The following is a 24,322-nucleotide window of genomic DNA, read 5'->3' on the forward strand; positions in this document are numbered from 1 at the left end:
CATACTCGAGTCCAGACCGCGGTAATCCGCGATCGATGGCCGCGCGTACGTTCGCGCTTCCAGCGAGCGCGGATTTCATTGATGAATCAGGGGCATTGTGTGCATCTCCACAGGCTGCTTTCATGCGCTAAACCCACATCTATCTCTTGGCAGCAGTATCCGGATAAAAACTGCATATAGCATAATGTGTTTATTGAAAAACAAATAAAATGTGTGTTCAGCATTACCAGTGTTCAAAAACTACATGAAATGTCTACATCAGGGGCCACATGATGATTGCTACATTCTCATAACAACTTCAAACATTGCTGCTGATACCCAGGAAGTGCCTAAAAAGCAGGAAGAGAACAGAAATGCCAAAATGTAAACAAAGTATAAAAAATTGGGTGGAAAAAAATGGCACGCAATGCTCATACAAATAAATACCATCATAGTGTTTAGATTTACTTTAACCTGTTTCTCATATATTATTTTATTTTAAACATTTATACAGGATAAAAGACAAGTAAATATTGTTCAGCATATGATCTCTAAATGTTACCGAATAAATGGCAGTATCTCTTAAAGACCAGAAGCTCCAAGGGTATCAATAAATTTCTTCCACATGTGTCACTCGAACACCATTGAGGCTCACCAATATTTCTCATGCATCCTTTTATAGTTTTACTGTATGTCTACATAGATCCAAACTGTGATCTGATTTTTTAGGTTCATAATAATAATTATTAATATTTGCTTTTGATGTTATGGCATCTATTTATTCTCCCCTACAGCTTCTCCACTCTTGAAATATTCCAAAGCATATGCAAAACAGAACAGCATTTCTGTCCTTCTTAATGATTAACAAAAGATGATGAGCCCTGCTCAACTGGGTGTATATTTATATATACATTTTTCCATATCTAATATAAAGATGTCATCCTGGTGAGCAGTGCCGAGATCATTAGCTGAAGGAACTCCTTGTACTGTTCTTCCAAGCAGATGCTGTGATGAGTGAAAAGGGGATGTATCATCACATTAAATTGGCTCCACACATATTGCTGCACTCTAACGCAATAAGACATGCAGCGAAATACCACAGCAAACAACCTAAGCATAACAAAAAGGACAGATGTAAAGCCTGCAAAGGCAGTCTGTTAAATAGGCTGCAACATAAACAGATTCAAAAAAAGAATCAAAGATAGATCAGGCCAATTTGGTGGAAATGAGGTCAAGAGGAAAGAATATTTTGGAAAACATTTTTGTCCCGCTAGAAACTCACTAGATCAGTGACTACAAAGAATTCATTTTTTAGTAATCATTGCTGTCTTTAATAATTTTACATAAAATCTGACTGAAAAAAGACAACGATACCAGCCAAGCAGCATCTATTGATCTATGCTATGCTAACACACAAACCAATAAATACTACACAATATTGTATGGATTACATTGGAAAAAATGCAACTATTAAAAACTGTGATTGTAAATTTCACAAAAACATTTAACATGGGAAAAAGGAAATTCTAAAGTTAGTGCTACAATATATGTCCTTATCTATATGTACTTAGCCAATCACTGTTTCATGCAGGCAAATTTATTATTTTAATTGTATTTTGAATCAATTAAGAATGTAGTATGCACCTTACAACTCACAGGGTGCCCCAACGTCCTTGATATGTTTAGCAGGGCTGCTATCAATTTGTTTCCAGCACTGACTAGCAGAAGCACGTTTCTTGTCTTGCACTTGCTAAAATGTTAAACATTGATTCATTTTGTCTATCAGAAAATATTAGCAGCTGGTAAATACAATTGCCCTGATTCATTAAAGCTCTCCAAGGCTGGATCAGTGAAGCTGGGTGATCCAGCAAACCTGGATTTAAAACTTTTGCTAACAAATAGCAAATTATCCATTCCAGACTTGCTGGGTCACCCAGCTTCACAGATGAAAGTGTATCCTCTCAAGCCTTGGAAAGCTTTATTAAAGCAGGGCCATTGTATTTACCAGCTGCTAAATTTTCTGATAGACAAAATTAATCAATGGCGGAGCAGGATTTATACCTTCTGTAATAAAATAAATTTACCTGCCAGCTCACAATGTTTTTTCAATGTAAAATTAGCTGAACATGTGGAGTTCAGTGTCTGATACAGAGTATCCCAGCATGCCCCTGGCTGCAGAGAAAGAATGAACTCCTGTGTGAATGCATGGTATCTATATCATTCCTACCTGGCTAATCAAGTTTATAGTGTATGAAAATCCTAAACTTGGGAGGGGAGCTGAGAAGATGGTAGTACCCTTAATGAAATGATGAGAGGTGAGCATACTTCTAAAATTCTGAACAGGCTGGTAAGTTTACTTGCTTTCCCTAATATTTATTAAATTCAAGTGTAATTTCATATAAAGTACACTTGTCCTACAAGCTCATCTCCCTTTGCGTAAATTGATTCACGCTCCCCTTCTCTCAATGTATGCTAACCGAAATCCTATTGCTGGGGCCTTCTATTGGGCCGTTCTCGCTTACCAAACATGTAGGCGAAAACGGCCTTTGTAAATTCGGTAAGCAAGACCGAATTGTTGGGTCCTGCAAGACCAATCGGGAGCAGAGCTGTCAGCTCCGCTCCCCTGATTGCTCTTGCAGCCCTTTACTAGTTGTATGTGTTACTGGATAGCGTTTCTCTGTCCAGGAAAACAGTGTGGGTCTCTCTGGCTGCTCATGAATGAAAAAAAGCATTGGAAAAATCCTCTGATTTTTCCCACGGCGGCGTTCATTCATAAACGCAAGCCACATGACTCACTCTGAGAAGAGGATTATCGCTGCTGCCTTTATGAATGGAGCTGTGAGAATCCTCCTCTCAGTGAGAGATCCCGGGCACTACAGGCTTGCCCTCATTCTGACCTGTAGTGCCCGGGGAACGCTCACTGACAGAAGGATTCCCATTGCTGTATTTATGAATGCAGCCGCGGTAATCCTCTTATAGGGATTTCGAGGATTTTAAATGGTTTCATGAAATTTCATCGAAATTTTGCGGACCCATCGGAACATCAAGGACATTTGTGCGAGAATGCCAGAGGCTCATCCCTATTTACACTACCACCCTCATGTTTGTATTTATTAGGATACGGGGGAAAATGTTTGCAGTTTGACGTTTCAACAAGGCACTAACTAATACAGTATATCCAAATAGAAGGTAAACTTCAATACTTCTGTATGCTGAGTAGCACTGTTCTCCAGAACAGTGCTCCAACTTTGCCAAAGAGAGGATAGTTGGGCTTTTGTTTGGGCGACACAACGTAAAGAGGACCTATTTTGTCAAAGTGTGTTTTCCATTTTCAAACAGTAAGCCTTATAACAGATCAATAATCCCCTTGCCTATATGTTAAGAAAATGCTGCTATACCTATAAAAACAACACAAATTGTATTTGGCCCATTCCCTTTTCAAAGCAGTGCTGGTGCTATAAATGCCCATTCTATGATACAGCATCGCATTACGGAATTAATTAATGAGCACCTGGTCTATTGGCATTTCTTCTACACAACCAATGCCCCATAGATGCTATGAAAACAAAGCATTGGGAATTGTTTGGGCATATGTGTTTATGATATTTGCTGGTGGAGGGTAAAATTGAAAGTAGCGCATCATCCATACCCCATTGGAAAATGTTGCCAAGTAGTTTAATGGCTGCTTCCTCCATACAGTGTGGTGGAGTGTTTTAACTGAACAGGGAAAACGCGTTCTCTGTGTACAATGTACTTTGACTTGAAAAACATGTGAGGACATGTTTACATAGAAGTTAATTTGCTAATATTTGTCTTCCTTGGTTCATTCTTTCCCCACTCATTGACAAGCTAATTACATTTTTAACTAAAGCCTGATTTTAATTGCATATCCTATTTTAAAATAGGGTCTTATAGAGTTTTTAAGCATCTTTATACAATGCAGGCAGAACATGGCTTGTAAAAGGGGTCCGTAGGGTGGTACACATATTTTTATTTTGAATGCAGGCAGTATAGGTATAGCTTGGTTTTGGTATCAGCGACTTTCCTGTATAGCAGCACTCTGGAAGAGGGAGGCATGGGAAAGTGACTGGGAATTAGTCAAATGTGCTGCATGCAACAAAGAAAATACCCACACAGGAAGGAGTAGCGAGGTGACTTCATCAGCTTGCCGTGGAAAGGTAACAACACTGTATTCCTTAACTGTGAGTGATGTCATCCACCTAGATGAGGCAGGACTTTGTAAATCTAGAACAGCATGGACAGACCTACAAATTCAGGCAGAAAAATCCAAAAATGTTCTGGTTCTGCTTTTGAAAGCTACACATCAGTATCTGTCAAAATGGTACACCAAGGCCATGTATGCCATGTGTATATAATAAAAAAACTGACCATACCTTGCATAGCAGCACAGATACGCCTATGCAGGTAAATGTGCATACAGATACAGCACACTGTGTGTATGTGCATATCTATGTATGCACAGTTGTATCCATCAGAAGAATATATTCGAATTCCCAATGTTTACAATTTAATCAGAGCTCTGTGTTTGCAACAAATGCTGCTTGTCTAGCACGCTGAAGGGTTAACAGAGCAAAAATGTGTGGGCAAGAGAAACAATTTAAACCAGCAGACAGCAAGCAGCCTTTTGCACTAGCTTGTATACTTGGAAAATAGCTTGATCCTGTTAATTACTGAAATTGTTATGAAGGTACTCTCTGTCCTTGGACATTCTACATAACATCCAGCAAAACATTTTAGCACAGAGATATCCTTCCCCCTCCTTCACCTAGAGAGAAGGTGAACAGGGACAAGTTTTTGGTAGGTGTTATTTTGGAGGAATGTCAAAAATAACATTGGGGAGATAAATGGGAGACCATATGGCATGCAAAATTATTTGCATACCATGCCAAAACAAACTTTTGGGGGCCAAGTATATATAAAAAAAAAGAGAAACCCACACACACGAACAACAGTCAATGACTAATCCTGGGAGAATTTCACATTGAGACTTTCATGACTAAGTGGCCTCTTCTCATTCTTGTTAGCAGAGAGTTGGACAGTGTTCTTTGCATGCTGTTATTAACCTCAGTGCAATTATTGCTTTATCCAATTACATCCACTTCACCTAATAGCTTGTAACGGTTTTAAATGGCTCGATAGTAACACCTGCACCATGTGTGCAGTAACCGTAGAGCAGTGATGTGGTGACATACAGCCAATACAACATAAGAACAAACATCCTTTCCTACTATTGAAAAAATGCAAATAAATGACACTTTAGAACAAGAGAAATGTTGATGTTAAAGCGCGCTGAGATATTCAATGAATATTCAGACTGACTTAAGATGTTCTTAATGCCCTGCTGAGCACAGTTTCATGCATCGACTGCTTCGGAGTTCATTTAACGTATTGCAATTGCACAATGATGGCTTCTGTTTCAGATTTAGTTGGGAATTCACGGACTATCATCTAGTTGACAGGGAGCTGAAATGTTTCACTTTAAAACAGCAACCATCAACATGCCTCATGGTAAATAATACCATATTGGTGCATTCTTTCTACACTTTTCTATTGTAGTATATTGCATTGATCTGTGCTTTGTTTATACATTCTTGCCATTCATCTTAACTGATTGAGAATAATATGGATGCATCAATCTTTCTGATGTCTTCATTCATCCTTCCAGGCTCTTTTTTTGAAAGGTAATCTACTTAACAGCTGATTGATTAAAATTGTTAAGTAGACAAGTTGCCTGTGGCAACCAGACTGCATATTTTTTTGGAAAACATTACAATATTGAAGTAAATATCTAAAGCTACGTACACACTTCCAATTATTATCGTTGGTAAACGAACGACGAACGATCCTGCACGATATCTGCGAACGATCGTATAGCACCAATCCTGTACATACAGATAACGACACGATCGTTCGTAGATATTGTACACACAATAGATGCGATCGTTTGAACGATACAGGAAGTTACGTGCACCGCAGGAACGTTCGTTCATCACGCATGCTCAGACCATGGACGATCAATGAACGATCGTACACACGAACGATGGTCAACGATCGTCGTCCAATCCGATCCGCCGGTCCGGTCGTTCATTTCCAACGACTTTCCTCGTTCGTCGGCGTCGTTGGTTACTTTTTTTACGAACGATTTTTGCCCAATCGATCGTTCGTCGTTCGTTCGTCGTTCATTTTGAACGATAAAAATTGGAAGTGTGTACGCAGCTTAACTGGCATTGGTGTCCTCCTCTTCATCTCCCCTTGTAATATAAATTATTATTATTAATGCTTTGCAAAAGTGCATGTCAATATAGATAAATTCTTGCAAAACATGGCACACACAGCAATGACTTTATGTTATATATTTTCATATAGGAGAGCCAGGAGGCCTGAACCTAGAGAACAGGACATTTTGAGTCCACATTTAAAACTGAAAGCATTTATACACAATACAAGAATGAATTGTGGAAGGGATGTCCTCTGGGGTAAAATCCGGGGTTATGCGATTCAGGTATGAAGGTTTTTTTGGTCTTTTTAAAAATAATTTTAAACTGAATTTAAACTTTAACCCAGGATTTTCTAAATAGAATTTAAATATTGAAGCTGTAATATTCTTGTGTGGAAAACATATATGTTAACCTGTTGAAGTAGTTTTAATTCAACAGAACAGTTAAAATATCTTATCTAAATAGTTCTTTATTGAGATTGTTACTTGTTACTTGTATTTCCTTATTTGCAGATAACTACTGGAAGGACCATTTGAAAAATATGTAAATATAATGCAAACTTACAAGCACACATCATACCATTTGTTTAACAAAACTCCTCTTCTTAATGTCCTGGAACCCTAAAAATCCTGATCATGCTGTATGGAATCTCTGGCTTCAATTTCAAGTCATTTGTGCTTCACATTTTTCCTGTCTGCATATTGATCTTGCAAATGAGGAAATATTTCTTCTTTTTATTATTCCTATTATTAATAATAATAATATTAATAATAATAATCATATTCATAAAGCACCAACAATCTGGTAGAATAGGAAATGTTGGTTGATATGTTTCTGTTCTCAGTTGACACAGCACAGACCGATCAGCATCACACATTGTTATAGATAGCAATACCATGAGATGCACCTAACATCATCTAAAAAACTTAGTGACTCACAAATGAGTGCCTGATAGTGGGACTCAGAACAGTCAATGGTCAGTGCTATGTTCCTGGTATTGACACAACAGTTTGCAGATGAAGGTATCAGTACATCTTTGCTCGCCCCAGTGGCAGGGATCATTTTAAAAGAGAGTTTGTAACAGATGTTGTATCCAACACAGGTGCTACAGGGTGGTGTATAATTGCAGCAATTAGCACACATATATCACTGTTCAACTGTGATCATAATGTTCACTCAGTTGGTTCAGGAAAACATGCAAGATGTCACCCACACAGCAAGTATCTCCATTAAAATAGTCCCCAAATTTAGAACATACTGTATTACCTGCTGTTCACGGGAAATCCCAGATGTTCCTCATCAAGAGTCTCAGCCTTCCTATTATTTTATATAACCTGTGGCCCTTCACACACTAAATCTGTGTCCTGATTACTTTGTGTGAATAAAGATATGCATCTAAAAATCTTTTATTTCCCAATCATTTACTCTATAAAGACATTAAAAGATATCTGCAGTATTTGAACACCACCAAAAATCTTTCTTAGTTTCACAGATATCCCAGTTTAAGAAAATAAAATACATTTATGAGGTTTATTTCGTTCTAAACTTAGTTTGTCAGCATTTATCCACTGAGAAATCTGGCCCTATCAGCAGTGCTGTATGCTTTCAAAATACTGAAATGTACACCAGGCATTGACTTCAGAGGGCTCCCGCTGAAAGAAACAGTCTGGGTTACCTTTTGAAGTTCAACAATGTTGCTTCATGTGTATTTACACTCACATGCCTTCTTACCAGAATGTCATCTGAGTAGGAAAAGTCTTCTAGCAGGAAAACACATATCACATATACAGTGCCTATAAACATTTCACTGCCTCGCTGCCACTGAACACAGTCCTAAAAAGATGGGCATCATTTCTGGGTTTTATTCCCCTGTAATCTGTAAATTTATTGGAAATGATGGCCTTCAGTAACCAGACCAACATCTCAAACAGTTGGGTCGACAGGGGGATGAACAAACTACAAAGGCACATTTTTGGTCCTAATATACACTAGAACAGTGTTCCTAATTCTAAAATTCATGTTCTGATGTCATAAAAATTCATGTGGAAAACAAATACTGCAAGTATGACCTGCTCAGAAACACTGATCTAAAATATGTGCACTGCTGAGGCGAAAGTCTACAATAAAATAATAAGAGTGTATGGGCCATTGTTGATGGATTTTTTGTCCAGTTCAAGCAGATTTTGTAGCTGCTTTGAGCGGGGCATTTGCAGTTATTATTAATATTATTGCACAGTATATAGTGCCATCATATTACGCAGTGCTGTACATGTGCTGTACATGCAGTCATGTCACTAGTCCAGAAGGAAGTCAACTGCAGTTATAGTAGGATGAGCTTTTTTAGTGGGAGCTGTGTTTCTAGGTTCTGTCCATTATATATACCTAACTTATTGTAATTGAACAGTGAACATAATGCAAAGAATCTCAGAAATATAATAACTGCTATCGCTACTGTAACTAAAATACAGGTAGGGGATTTCAAGTTTATATGTATGTGTATGTGTAGTAGAAAAACATAACCATGACATTTTACTGGCCATATAGTTATTCTATTTACATCATGCAGTAGCAACTAGAAGGCAAATTTGGTGTATTGGACATATCATTGTTTTGCTTTTTATACAAGTAAAACTATAACCAATTGTCCAAGCACAAGCCATACAATTATTATGCCCTACTACATCACATTCATAAACAGCATACAGAATATTTTTTTAACATTTCTAAGGGAAGAAGAGAACAGGGTTGACTTACTGCTAAAATATAGACAATTTATTCTTTGCAAGGATTTTTCCCTTATTTTAGAAAATGAGGTAAACCTCTTTTTTATTACTTTACTTATTTTCTTTTACCAAATAATCCCCATTGAATTTTGAATGTTACTTTTAAACAGCACTTTGTTGTATGAAAATTCCAGCCTAGAGATTTGAAAAAGACATTTGTCAGTCATAGCCACCCTTTTGTTAAATGATAAATTGTGTAAGGTACTCATAAAATATTCATATTGATTCAGAAAAAAGTAAACACATTTGGCATTCGCATTTCAGGGTAAAAAACACTTCTTGCTGACCCATGTAAACTACAATCAGATCAGTGCTTGGATCGATGTTGCTCTGGTGTGTAACTTGCTCAATTTAACCTTGCATACCTCCAATTTATTTTTACAGTCTGTAATATTTATATGCAGGTCTGGCATGAAGATAACAGGGACACCCTGCAGGAAGTAATTATACTGTATAAGTAAAGACAATAAATAACAAGCAAACTTCAGGTGATGTTGTATATATCAGATGTACTGAAAATGCTAGTAAGATACTCCAAAGATAATAGAAAAGTTTTCTAAGAGGGCATTTAGGTAACTCAGAAGTGTAGTTGACTGTAGGCTGACTATAATTAAGTGCCATATTAAACAACTATACCAGGACTATGCTCATGAGGGCCGCTTGACAAGCAGATCCTGAAAACAGATTGGGACACATCTTATTTTTGCTCTATACTTTTTAAAAGGATTTTATTTGCATTAAACACACAGGTAGTATATGGCAAATGTGTTGGTGGCCAGGGGGAGGGGGTATATGCAATCCACACAATAATACAGGGACAAATCTTCTAGTGGTGGCTACCATCTTAGTAGTGATTTCCCTCACGTTCACCTCTTGCTGGGTCTACAGGATGGCAAACAACCCAAAACAAGAAGAACATTTAAACAATCTAACACCAACTTCTGTAGCTGCACGATCTCTGGATTTATTCATCCTCAAATATCAAAACAGGGACCCTGAAGTTAGCTTTTGGTTGGTTTCTAACTTGCTATTGTTTACAACAGAATTGTGACATGTTACAAACTTCCTGCTGCTTGGGAAAAACAGAGGAAATTTTTGAAAGCTAAAGACTCATTATTCACATTTCCATCAGGTACAGGACCTTTTTATACAGGTACACTTTAAGGAATAAAGGAATCTGTAAGTGGTGCAGAAGTTCAAGATACCCCAGATACCCCCAAAAAAACATATGCTATAATGATAGTGGTTTCCATATATCTTGGTATGGCTGAAACTAGTATATGCTTAATTTCTGAATAGCAATGGTCCTAGCAGTACTGAATATTTGTATGGAAGTATAGTGTATAGTATGGCAGAGAAGTCATAGCCTTGCTGTTTCTGTGGAGAAACAGGGGGGGGGGGCAATATATGAACCACAACATAATTTGTTTATCTCCTGCTGATCATTTATGCTATAGCTTAACACATTAGTGCTTACTGTATTTTCTTGTCTTTAAAAAATGTGAAGTAGCAATTAAGCTCAGTTTTTATATTACCAAAACTGTGATACCTGTGGTGTATGAACTTAAGGTTACTGTTCTGTTAAGCATACTGCCTAGCTGAGCTAAAACCCTCTGTATTACAGGCCTATTCCATAACCCCTTATACTTCTAAGAATTGCTCACTAACATTTTAAGGTTATATATTATGACCATCAAAGAGTTCTGAGGTCACATAGCCATTAATAAAACATTGGGTCCCTGTGAAAACCCCATTAAAATAATGTTTTATTTAAATGTTCTTTGTAAGCATAAATTTTGCATTCATTGCAGTATTTTTCACTCTACACCAGCAAATTCACAAATTTAAACGGGTCATGACATTTTGCTACGCATTTATGGAAGAAAGTGCCTTCACAAGAGATTGTAATGATTTCAAGCAGAAAAAAGTAAAGGAAAATTTGATATATGCCAACCCTTAAATATCCAAAATGAAATGAAATGAAATGTATGCTTAAGTCATACCACAGGGGCATGCTTTGTAGCCTGAATCCTTATTGTGCAACATACGGCGCTAATGCAATGATATAAATGTGGTCAATATACTATCAAAACTTTTTTTCTGTGCTGCAACCTGCATTTGAAGAATAAAAAGGAAAAAAACTATGTATTTGTATTACAGCCAGTTTTAATTTCAGAGGTTTTGATAAATACTGCCCATTGTGCCCTGCAAGTGGTAATTTACAAAGTTAACATGATAGTGATGGAGAATGACTAAAATAGCAATCTCAAAAAAACTGGATAAGCAGCAAGTAAATCAACTCATACTCCTGAAATACATCTGGATGGGACTCAGGATCCACTAGGAATTCAAAGTGATTAAACAATGTCAGACAGGCAATCCTAAGAGCTGCATCATTAGTCGTTAATTTAGAACAGAGTGTAATGGCACTAATTATTAATGCAAATGAGACCATTCCCAATCCATGCACATCCCCATGCAAATTCCGCATAGCATTACATAGCGCTTATTATGTCTCCTGAGCACCTAAAACTAGTTGACATGTCTGAACTCGTTAATACAAGCTAATAAGATTTGTGGATAAGTTCCTTAAATTGCTTTTGTAGCTGTACATAGATACTGGTTCCAAAACTAAAAGTGCCTACACATTCCATGATCAACAGTAACGACCAAAACTAATAAGGACAAAACACTTCATTACATTGGAATATTGATTGACAGTGCTATTTGGATAAGAGCTGCATATACGTCATTAATATTCTCTTCAGAGACTTGGCTCTGTAATGAGCTTGTGGAACAAAAGGCTGCTGAAAGGCTGAGGGGGATACTTTGTAACATTTACTAGAGAAGAATAGCATAACAAAATTCTTATTACAGTGTTTCTTGCTGTAGAAGAGAAACATAAAATGGATGTTGCACAAATAGTTGGCTGACGTTGAAAAAAGACCAAGGGTGTAAGCCAAAAATGTGCTTCATAATCATGACATGGGCATCTTTTAAGTCACAGTCTGGCATGGATCCAGTAATAAGTACAGCAGTCATACACAGACACAGGCATATATTATGTAATCTGTAGAAGATATTTGATATGCTCAGGAAAAATGTCAACCCACTACAAATGTGGAGTGTAAATCTCTAGGGCAGTGTTTATCAACCAGGGTTCCTCCACGGGTTGTTAAGGGTTCCTTGAGCAATGAGTATGTTGTGACTCTCGGGTCATTTTAACTGATACCAATGATTTTTTTAGCTATCTGTAAGGGTGACATTCTTCCCACTGGACAGCAACATAAGAAGCATTCTTCCCATGGACCACAACACTAATATACTGTGAGCTGTGGATATAGTAATGATATAGGCGTTCCCTAAAGAGGTGAAAATTATTTCAATGTTTCCTTTGTGATAAAAAGGTTTAGAAAGTCTGCTCTAAAGTAAGGGACCTACAAACTTTGTTAAAAATGCAAAATGCAGGAGTTGGGACCTGTAAATTTATGAGTTTTGTCGGGACAAGTGAACCCTCTGAACCTCCAGTGGATCCTCAATAAAATCACTAGTGGAACCCTCACTCCACCAAAGTATATTACTTATAAATAGAATTTACATGGTACAGCCCAATGAGGCCATTTAAAGTAACATGGTTTGGCACTATAATGCAAAAACACATGGTAGTTATGTGTGTCAAAAAATGTATATATATATATATATATATATATATATATATATATATATATACATACATTTTTTTACACATATAACTACAATTTGTATATGTTTTGCATTATAGTTAATAACTCTGTTTATAATCTGCTCTACATCTTTCTAAATCTAGACACACACTTCCAATAATTATCATTAGAAAACGAACGATTACGATCAATCAATGGTTATGCACGATTATATTTGAACGATTGTATTGTGCACAATTCTGTACATGCTGTAACCTTACGATCGTTCAAATATAATGTATAATGTACACACGCTAGATATGATCGTTTGAACAATGCAGGGAATGACATGTAAAGGGGCAAGTGTATTGCAGAAACATGCAGGATCACTGAACGAATATTTCGTTCATTTCTTAAGACAATCCTCGTTCGTCACCTTTTTTGTGAACAACTTTCGGCTGATCGGCCGTTTGTTTCCAACGATAATTATTGGAAGTGTGTACGCAGCATAAGGTATTGAATGCTTCAGCTGACTTTGCATTCTATGTATGTTTAAATGTTATTCTTCTTGCAAAATTCTAGTCAGAAGTGTCTTTGAAAACAACAATATAAATGTTTCTAAAAGATGTGTACATTCTTAAACTCAGAAGTGTGAATGAGATTTTACAATTCAATGATCTTCATGGGGTACTAGGTGGCATTTCAGAAGCATCTTGTTGCCTTTCTTTCATCACAATATATATTGGAATATAGAATAAATGCTAAAAAATGCAACACCACTGCCTAAATGCTACAGAGGGAAGGGGATGAGGGAGTGTTTTATAGTAAGTAAAAAATCCTAGGGTGAGATATAATGTGCAGTATTTCACATAAAAATTTATTGTTTGCTATTAAGCAGTGGTGTTGCATCATAGATTGGTGGGTGTTGTTTTTGGCTCCCCATGTACCAGTGTTGGCCGCTCAGGCTTAAGCACTGTTTCATGAAGAAGGCCATGTGCTATTTACCGGTACATGTAAGTTGGACATTTCAGGCAAATATAAACAAATATCAGAACATTGTGTCTCTGACCCGCTGACTAGCTAATTAGTATGGTGAATTACCCTTACAAGCAACTCAATTCATACAACATATAGCATTGTCAATTATAATCTCTAAATGGTTCCTTGATCATTAATAGCAGGGAAAGTAAAATGAAAACAAAAAAAAATGTTGACAATGTTGTTGACATTTATCTGGATCATGAAACTAGCATCATGAGTTTTGAAGAAAATCCAGCCAGGTTTACAAATATTTGTACAATTTTTATCATACTGTGTAAAGATATTTAAAATGTAGATTTATTTCTCTCTCTCCAAAATCCAATTAATTTACCCATACATGATCCATTTTTGGGTCAAAATATGCTCAATGATGTGCAAGGATCTCTGGGGCCTCTGTTCCCTGCATACCCACAACTGATGGGAAGCGTGATTCAAAGATTGAGAAGATAATGTGGTTCTTATAACAATGAAGAATATCTATTACTTGACATAGCACAACCCTGCTAGAACCTAAACAGCAAATATTAGTGGGAGTATAAGAAATAATAAATAGTTTAGAATATTTTTTCAGCACCATGAGGAGTTCATGTGGACAAATTTATCTCCTGGCTTACACAATTTACAGTACAGGCTGTTAAGCAACTTCTACATTTGCCCAATGTCTATTTATCCTGTTCACAATGGAATAAATATGACAATGCATATAATGTCAATGGCATTAAATATCTCAAATGGGTAAATAGAAATGAAGAATTCACTAGGCAAAATCACCATTACATTCTTTTATTTTTTGTTGATCAGTACCATATTTGGCTGTAAATCTCTTACTTTGAATTTTATACATACAACTGTGCCTGTATATGTTTTGTTTTTTTAAACCAGCTTTTATGTTGGTTGCGTTTACAGCATAATGGTATAACGCAGTGCAAAGCAACCAGGCAGAAGTCAAGATATGTTAGTTTTCCCACTTTACATTTCAGATGACAGACATATTATGAGGCTGTGACAAGTTACTGCACATATTTTCTCCTTATTACTGTTTATTAGGGTCATAACTGGTATTCCCTCTTCCACTGCCCAGAAAATACTTGTCAGTGGAGAACTTAATGACAACACAGAGGGTTCTCAAACAGCTGCCGGCTGACACCAGTTGCTGTGTTGGTATTATAATTTATACAGGGGCTCTAAGTTACTTTGCAATCTAGTATACTAGTGTAACTCGTTATAGCTAACGTTAGAAATTCCTGGGTCCCATACTATGTAAACTTGAGTCCGCTCTCAGGGTCTAAAAATTCCAGCTAACGGTTGTCTTATAGTACCAATTCGAGTTGATTTAGATCTGGGATAGAGTTTGCACATTCTGATCTGACATTACAATACCTATCACAGGTATAATAGGGTTCAGTCAATTCGGCAGCAAGCCAAATCCATGTTTATATACTAATGACTTTCCATGTGATGGATATTTTATCTTTTCAAATTCATAAATTTGCTTTTCTAACTCAAGGCAGAAAATCAGAGTGAATTTTTTTTGGAAAGAACTGTGTCCCAAATTATCACATCTTTCACAGAAAGACTCCCACACAAATCAAATGCTTATAAATCAGTGATAAAACCTCTGTTATCCATGGTTTCAAAAAGATGCAGGGTGAAGGCAGTGTTAACGTAAGACAGTTGATTGGACCAGCATTTAAAGGTATATGTCAACTTATGTTTAGCAGAATCACATGCATCAGGCTGTGTTCTATCTTGTACAAACTATTCATCATGATAAAGATTTCCTATGTTCAGAAATGTGAGAAATCAGCAATATTTTAACTCCAAAAGAACAGCTGTAATCCACAAGAGATATTAATCAGAGACCAGTGACACCACTATGAGTGCCATTTATCAATGAACTAGAGACCAATGATATCACTGACAATGCAGTCTATCATTTAACTAGGGACTGGTGAGATCAATAATAATACAGCACGTCTATTCACTACAAACTTTTGACATGACTTATAATATAGCTTATTATGAAACAGCAATAACACAAAGAATAAAGTCCATCCAATTACTGCAGGATAGATTTATGTTTAGGTCTGGATTTCCATTACTTTGCAACAATGTTATTGTAACCACAACAATTATGGCAATATTCCTTTAGAATACAACAAAGCTAAAGACAAGCATGGTAAGCACTGGGTAGAAACTAGAACATATAAAGCCACATATTAACTATACTAGCATCATGTAGGAGATGGATACATCTTGGTGATTTATGACCATGGAGAATGCGGAGAGAGCAGGCACACTCACAGAAGTCATTGAGTTTACTTCCTATGCCTCAGGCTTTTTTATATTACATATCCCTCCCTCTACCCTCTCCATACAGCTTTAAAAATCATAAAAGTAAAAACCATTGTGTTAAATGGAATGATGAATCTAAATCAAAGTATATACTTGACACAAGAAATATCAACACAGGTGTTTCCCAACTAATTCATGTTGATTGGTGAGGAAACATTGTTGTAAGATGTTTGATTTCCCTTTCTAAAGGATATAACATTTGTTATCTGTATTAGAACCTTTGGGACATTTGGGAGTCATTTCCCAAAGATGCTAGGCTGATTTTTTTGTAAGCAGGGAAGCAAGAAATAAAACATTTACATTACCTAACATGAAGTGTTCAAAAATGAGTGGCTACAAAATATTTGATGAAGAAGACACATCATTTAAATGAAGTCCTGACCACAATTCTGCCTTTATAAAAGCTGTAGAAATTTGTTTTCCATGCATCTTTTCAATAGATTTTTATTGGCATTTTAAAACAATATATCAAAGGGGGTACAAATTAATTAGGAACATAAAGGGTAGGATTTAGATTAACAAAGGTTTGGAAGAAACAGACAATTACAGCTAATAAAACATCACGTCAGGCCACATTTGTCAAACAGGCTTTTTTAAAGAAGAGGGGTACAATACATAGATGAATGCAGCAATATAAATAACATAAAAAGACTTACATTCTTTTGAAAGCACACTATATTCACTGACCATAAAGCTTGCTGAAAAATGCCTGAACACCCAGGCTCCTCTATGCACATCCCAAATGATGTCTTTCCAGGGATATTTTCATTCTTTTTAAACATTACAGTTTACAACTCCCCACACTTTTAATCAATTCTTACCATTACTCATTACCCATTCATTCTTTACTCTTGCAGTTGTCACTCTAGTTTTATCACTGTCACTATTTTTGAATATTTTTACAAGTACATTATTTGCAAATTAACTGGCAGTGCTGGTTACCACTAAATGATATAATCTGTTCTCCAAATAGGTCAAGGTACGGTAAATTTTAATATTCATTACATACCAAAAGTCATAGCAGGGGAACAGGAAAAGCTAAAAGTCATAAGAACAAAGTAAGGAAAACAGAATTGTATTTTTTTCTTTTATTACTTGTCCCCAGAAATAGTGAAAAATTCTAATAGTGAAAATTGTCAACTAACAAGTTGATTCTCCTAAGGAAATTTCCATTAACTTCATATTGAACCCTTAGACAGGAAATGAAAGGAAAGTTCACCAATAGCAATCAGGCAGCAAAACAATAACCTGGCAGGGGTTTACGTCTTTACTACTTCAAGCAAAGCTACAGAAACAGTTTTACCTATACATAAACTTTAAACTGTCCTAACATTTTCAATTATAAATTTATTTTTTTAACTTGCCTTAATCCACTGCAAACAAACATGCTTTATTTTTCATAACAATTTTTAAAAAGTAGTATGCTAAAAGAAAACATTTATTTTCTAGGTAATTACAGTGGAAACTTCCTTACCATTAAAAAACTAAAACTTTTATGTTGTTGCCTAAGAAATAATAGATGTCAGTATTGTGTATTATTATTGGTTGTGGCATGCATTATTTTTTTTCTAAACTATTTTTAAAGACAGACAAATCTTCATACACAGACTTCTTAGGTAAAAGCAAATAGGAAGTTAAAAAAAAAAACAAAACACAAAAAAACAGAACAATTGATTGTATAGTTGGGCAAGCAATAACAAGTGGTGGTTTGTGTACCACTATTTATATTTCCATATTTCTTTCCTGTTTGTTTGTTTGTTTGCTTTTGGAAAATGCTTTCTGCACAAATAAAAACATTTTTCTCCAAATGTATTACCTTAGGAATAATATATAGGAAATAATATTTGGCAGCATGCCAGTTAAATTCTCCCACACACACAACATTTAGACATGCTTGTCTATTTTAGGTGAATGTATAGAAAATACATACAATACACTTGTATATCCTTGATAAACATGTCCAATATTTGCAACAATGAGTCTAATTTATGAAACTTTTGGATGATCCAGCAAACCTGGAATGGATTGCTTAAAAATCATTTGTAATCACCTGGCAAATTCTTTAAATTCTGGATCAGATCCGTTCCAGATCCAGATTACCCAGGACTTCCCATGATGGTCTACCTTCTCCAGGCTTGGGAAGAATTTTTTAAATCAGGTCCTTTATACTGTTGTTGCTGAGCAAAATGTTTTGTCCATCCCACTGTCCATTAGCAGCTAACCATTTATTTTTACAGGTAATTGATCATTTACCATCTTTTGGACACTTGTAGTAGATTTATGAGAAATGATACTTCAATGGCAAGTAAAAACATGTCAGGGCTGGTTACAATTAGTGGCAGATGCGGTACACACATGGGCAGCAGCGGCAAAAAGATATAGGTATCATATGTGCAAATATTAGTTGGCATACCATGCCCAAAACTGATGCTGTTAGTGGTTCCTCTTAATGCCAAGCCACTAAAATGCAATTAATCATTTTTCATCACCCTGCAGATGCTGCCCTACATTGCTTCTCCAAAGAAAAAAGAAAAGCTTTTGCTGTCCCTAGTATTACATCCCAAGTGAAATAAAAATGTGATCTAAACCTGTTTCTAGATATTTGTTCATATGAACAAGGATTAAAGCTCAAAAAGTATATTTTGTATTTAATGTTTCATTAAAAAAACAAAACAATGAAAGGCCATAGTGGTAACATTTGCAACTAGCTGCTTTTCTTTTAGCCTCATAAGACTAGTTGGTGGAAAAGATTTGGAGATGTTTACTCATCTTTAATAGAGGGGGATTGTGACATGCTCATACACTGCAATTCCCTGCTTGGTTAGCAAAGATTAAGTCTTTTCAAAATTATATGATTTTGGCAGAAGAACTAAGCATCCTAATGCCTACAAACTATCTTGAGAAGATTCACGGCCACTTAAACTGGCACTGTTCTTTAAATCTAGCTGTGTGAATGTGTAATTGACACATATGTTGGAGATATATTTTTTTACATTTTATCTTCCACAATCAAATGTAAAATACAAAGCTGATTTTGGGAATGTGAGTACATAAATGGCCAACAATTTATCACATCCCTACTGCAAACACAGCTAGATTTGCTGTTTAACAATTTCTAAGTATTATATTAAGTTATGTTGGAGCCCTGTTGCTGGGGTGCCCAGGTTCACTCACGATAGTCTATCTTCTCCATTCTTAGAGAGCTTTATTAAATAAGGGCTACTGTGCACAGTTTGAAAGCTAAATTATAACATTTTTGAAATAATAATAAAACATAGCTAGGCTGAGCCAAATCTGTAAAGGGTTTGGTTATCTGATGCCTAGGAAATCAATCATCTCATTATATCATGCCATATTGATCTTGCCCATCTACTACTCCTTTTAACTTAAAGAAATAATAAAAATATATAATAATTACACTATTGTGTATAGGGAGCCTATATATTATAATAATATAGTTAGCTTTTATGTCTTCACTGAGATCTGGAGCTGCATGTATTGTGGAAGGAACAATAGGAAGAAATTGTAAAAAATGTTCTGTGTCAAGTATGTGAAACAAAGATGGTATACATCTGACAGTGTAGGAAATTTTGTTTTATAGTACACTGTCAATTTACAAATAGAGTACCATTCATTGGATCCTTCTGTGGGCTAATACTAAGTTAGTTAAGACAAAAAGTGAGTACCAGTTGTGTTACATCATTTGTTACAACTTCTCCCCATATAAACAGCTAAGCAGTTCAATAGCTTTAACATTAGGGTCTGACTTTAAAAAGCTGTAGCTGTTAGAAAAATGAACTTAAAAGCTATAAGGCAACATTCAAAACAGATGAGATCTTCTACGTTACACAGGAAGGGATGATTTCACACAGAGGAGAATTGCTTTACTTTGGCAAAATCACAAATAGCGTATTATGGAAAGGAAATGGATTTACACAATTGTCTCCAAAAGAGACACAAAATGAAGGGAAACTGTCAGCCTTGCTTGTCCTGAATATAAATTACTATAGATCAGTGGTAGAAAAGCTGAACATGGATAACATATGTATATACTAGCCTAGTGTTACAAACACAATATATTACCTATATCACTAGATGCAGAGCAATGGTTAAGCATATAGGAGGCTGCATTGCTGAGCTGTGTTCTGTTTGGATCAGTGCATCCTTAAGAATTTCCACAGCCCTTACGTACTTGATTGACAGGAGAAATTTCTAATGCATATTAAGAATCAACAAACACTAGATACTTGAGCAGTTAGCGTGCAAGATTTTGTAATGGAGTCTTGGTAGGCAACACTAAGCCAGTTCATTTGTTATTCAAAGATGTCTTATATGTATCTTTACACACTTTTCCGCTGCTCTCCAATGTACAAATTGTACATTCTACTGTATGCATTCATTCTACATTTTTATATTTTAGTTTGTCTGCATAGCTGGTGGTGCTAACCCCATTTCAGCAGTGCAGCACTGACCAACGCATTGGCAAAACTTGCATTGTTTGAGTCCTTCATTGGAACCTCAATATCTTAATAACAGCTGTAGAGTCCTGTCAACAGGCAAATATGGCAATTAAAACTCTGAGGAAAAGACGGCTTGCAGCACAATTAATTCACTCAAAAATAATCACAATAATTCATTGTAATGTTCACCAGATGTCTGATACACCTGTTCATTCTGTTAATGTTGGAAGATCATTTTGAATGGAGGTGAAGCCTGCTCATCCAAAAGTCTAAACACAGCCATTTGTTCTGGAATAGCATTATTTAAAATCAATGAATAATGCCATGGTACTCCAAATGTATTGATGTGGCTTTGAAGTTATGTAAAGAAAGTTAAAAAGCAGTCCAAGTAAGCTCCAAGACGGAGCTGAATTTGTTTGGCTTTAGACTAGTTATTAGTCTAGTGATTAAAGTAGATACACTATATCCCCAGAGCAGATTGCCTTACTTAGGTCCGATTCATACTGGATTTCTGTGTTTCATCCACATTTCATTAGATTTCTATCAGTTCCATCGCTTTCATCCATTTTTCATTAGGCTGCTACTGACCTTGAATTTCCCTGTTACAAGTATTTTTAAATTAATTAAAAAAATGATATAATAACATACCATCATGAACCAGCATATACAGAAAAACAATTCTTGGACAGGCTATTTGCCTGGGTGACTGTAGCTTTAATCGCTAGTAAAAATCATGATGATCCGGAAAGTTACTGAAAAGTCAAAAGTCATAAGGTCCTTGGTAGTGAAAAAAATCATATACATGTTGCCAAGCCAAGAATTTATGTACTTGAAAAGAGCAAAAGAAACAGTTTTTACTGCAACAATGTGACATTAATTATTTGTATTGAAGGAAATCAAGGCTAGACAAAGTTCACCTATTTGTAACAAAGAAATACAAAATAAACCTAGTGACCATATTTTAAAGTTTACATATGGTCAAATTACATCAATGATGTAAGTGCTCAAGGAGCTCTTCTTGCAAGCATTTTCCATTCATGAATCTCTGTCTTCATCAGAATAATTCTTCCTGAATACTGCCAACACCTCAAACCACTTTCAATCTATTTACAGCAACTTATTTAATAGGATTATAAACCATATAACACCAACTATTCTGCGCTACTTGCTGTAATCAAGTTTTGAAAAATATCACTACTGTATTTCAATTATTTCCCTGTTTCCTAACTACTAACATCCTTGCCACATTCCTATCTCCAACTTTTGAGATTAATATTCTACACAAAGAAATCATCAATATGAGTCTCTGTGATGTCTCCTGAAGAAGCCTATATGGCGAAATGCGTCAGAATATGAGAACTTATATAATTGATGTAATTTGACCATATGTAAACTTTGTAATATGGTCACTTGGTTTATTGTGTATTTCTTGGCTACAAATATTTGAACTTTGTCTAGAATTGATTTCCCTTAATACAATTATTTAATTTCACACTGTTGCCTGTATAAAGCCTTTTATTTTGCTATTTTCAGGTACAAAGAAGACAAGAAGTTTACCTTTATTGTGCAAAAAATGCTGCAAATATCAGGGTCCCACTTTAATATCGAAGGACATATTTATTTATGTAAATAAATTAGTTTAAGCCTTGCTTACCAGGCTCTAGCACAAAACTTCTTCCATGACTGCAGCAGCTCCATAATGCTTATAGAAGGGAATACATTGCAATTATATATTATATGTCAATATATACATCATGTTCAGAAATATTATCTTCCTCAGATTGGAAGATGTTCATGCCCTGACACCAGACTTATAGAGTAACAGTTATGTTTTGATAAGACTACATATGGTTGTTGGTATATTACTGAAAGACATCTATGTAATCCTCATAATTGCATGTTGTGTAAAATGTGCTTGGATCTCCATGGATTTCCTACTAGTTCTTGACCTTATGACTACGGTTTAAATAATTTCCCTGGTGAGTTGAATTGGTCAGAGAAATTGTGGTCAGCATGGAGTAAAACTGTTAAGCTTGAATGATAATGAACTGTTAAATATAAGCAGTGTGCCTTAATGAACACATATTTGAATTCATTTAAATAAATATGCTTATACAAAAATAGCAGTTTCTAAGAATCTTAAAGTGAACCTGTTTTTTGTCATTTGTAAGCTACATTTTGCAACATAAAGCTTCTTGGTAGGGCTAGGGACTCTCCATGGCACGAGTGGCCAATCACCAAAGAACAGCAGTGCCACATGTTAGAACCGGGCGTCACACTCTTCTAAAACCCAAATGATCTAAATATTTGACTGAATTGAGGGGTGAGGGTGTGAAGGTAAGGGGAATCAGGATAACAAGCCCAGAACCATAAAAATGCAACCATATTTTTAACCTTTCTGGTTCATGTTTCAGAAAAAAAGCAGGTGTATATAAATGACATTATTTTGCTTCATCCAACCTTCTGATCCTTATATATTAAAGTACAAGATCTGTGGAACCATTCAGACCCCGTCTTTTCCTGATCTTACAATATGCTCCTGGGCTGAAAGACAAGTCGAAGTGCAATAGCTACCAGCTGCTAGCGTAGACCAAACCAAGAAATTCAGTGGTTCACAAAATTTTCTTTACCATTTCCAGGTATTTCCAGTATTCCAGACCAGACAATCCTGGTTAAAAATAAATTATTCCATTTTGAGTGTACACTGATACAAGGATCAGACAGGACTTCCAAAAAAAAAAAAATATATATATATATATATATATATATATATATATATATACACACACACACACACACATATTTTTATCTGCAATGTAAATACCATGCTTGACAAATTTAGGAACCTAAAAATCCAAACTAATATCTGGTAAAGGACTTGTCCATGAAAGAGACTGCTGAATGTCTAGCCATTGTGATCAGATCCATTTAAATTTTCTTGGACAAACTCCAGATGGGCAAAAGTTGATTAATTAGCCTCTTCTATTTCTCTAGAGAAGGGGATCATATACATCCAACTTGTGACAAACATATTTTAGTATAGAAGAACAGAAAGATAAAAATGCATTGATAGAGGAGTCCAAGTCGTCAAGAAATTTAGAAAAATTGCGAGCATGTATCCAGACACATCAAAATAATTGTGGTTTAACAAATATTCTTATCTTTTTATTGATTTAGAGATCTGATTACAAATGTGAAATCATTGCTGCTATGAGACACTGGCCCTGATGTATCAAAGTTCTCCGAGGCTGGAGAGAATACACTTTCATCAGTGAAGCTGGGTAATCCAGCAAACCTGGAATGGATTTCCTAAAAGTCATTAGGTATTTGTTAGCAAATGTTTTTATTCCTTGACCAGATCCATTCCGGGTTTGCTGGATCACCCAGCTTCACTGATAAAAGTGTATTCTCTCCAGCCTTGGAGAACATTAATAAATCAAGGCCATTGTTCTTTAAATTGCCTTATTTAAGATCATCTGATATTAAAATTTTTTGAAAAACATCAGAAAATAGGTAATGACATGGTGCCATGCACAGCCTTTCCCATGTTTTAGCAATTTTCCCTCTACAAGGATTGTTGTAGAAAACAGCCAGTTGAGGCCAAAGAGATAGGTTAGTAATCATGTGTATAAGTATGATTTCCAAAAATCTCACAGGATATAAACAAAGTGTACCTTTAATTTAAGGACGAGGTTTATGTTGTTGAAAAACACAGTATTGGATATACGACCATGACAAGATGTATATTACAGATGCTCTTACTGTTCATAGTATCCTAGCTGGGTGCACAATGCATGCTTTGC

The 24,322-nt window shown here is 35.7% G+C and overlaps 1 protein-coding gene across 2 annotated transcripts in view; it reads right to left on the minus strand.

The window, feature by feature from the left end:
* The window catches only part of CSMD2 (CUB and Sushi multiple domains 2), a 576,326-nt gene that overhangs the window by 402,995 nt on the left and 149,009 nt on the right, over window positions 1-24,322 (minus strand). The gene's annotated exons all lie outside the window — the stretch shown is intronic.

The sequence above is a fragment of the Pyxicephalus adspersus genome, chromosome 1 (assembly GCF_032062135.1).
Source record: "Pyxicephalus adspersus chromosome 1, UCB_Pads_2.0, whole genome shotgun sequence".
NCBI classification, from domain to species: Eukaryota; Metazoa; Chordata; class Amphibia; order Anura; family Pyxicephalidae; genus Pyxicephalus; species Pyxicephalus adspersus.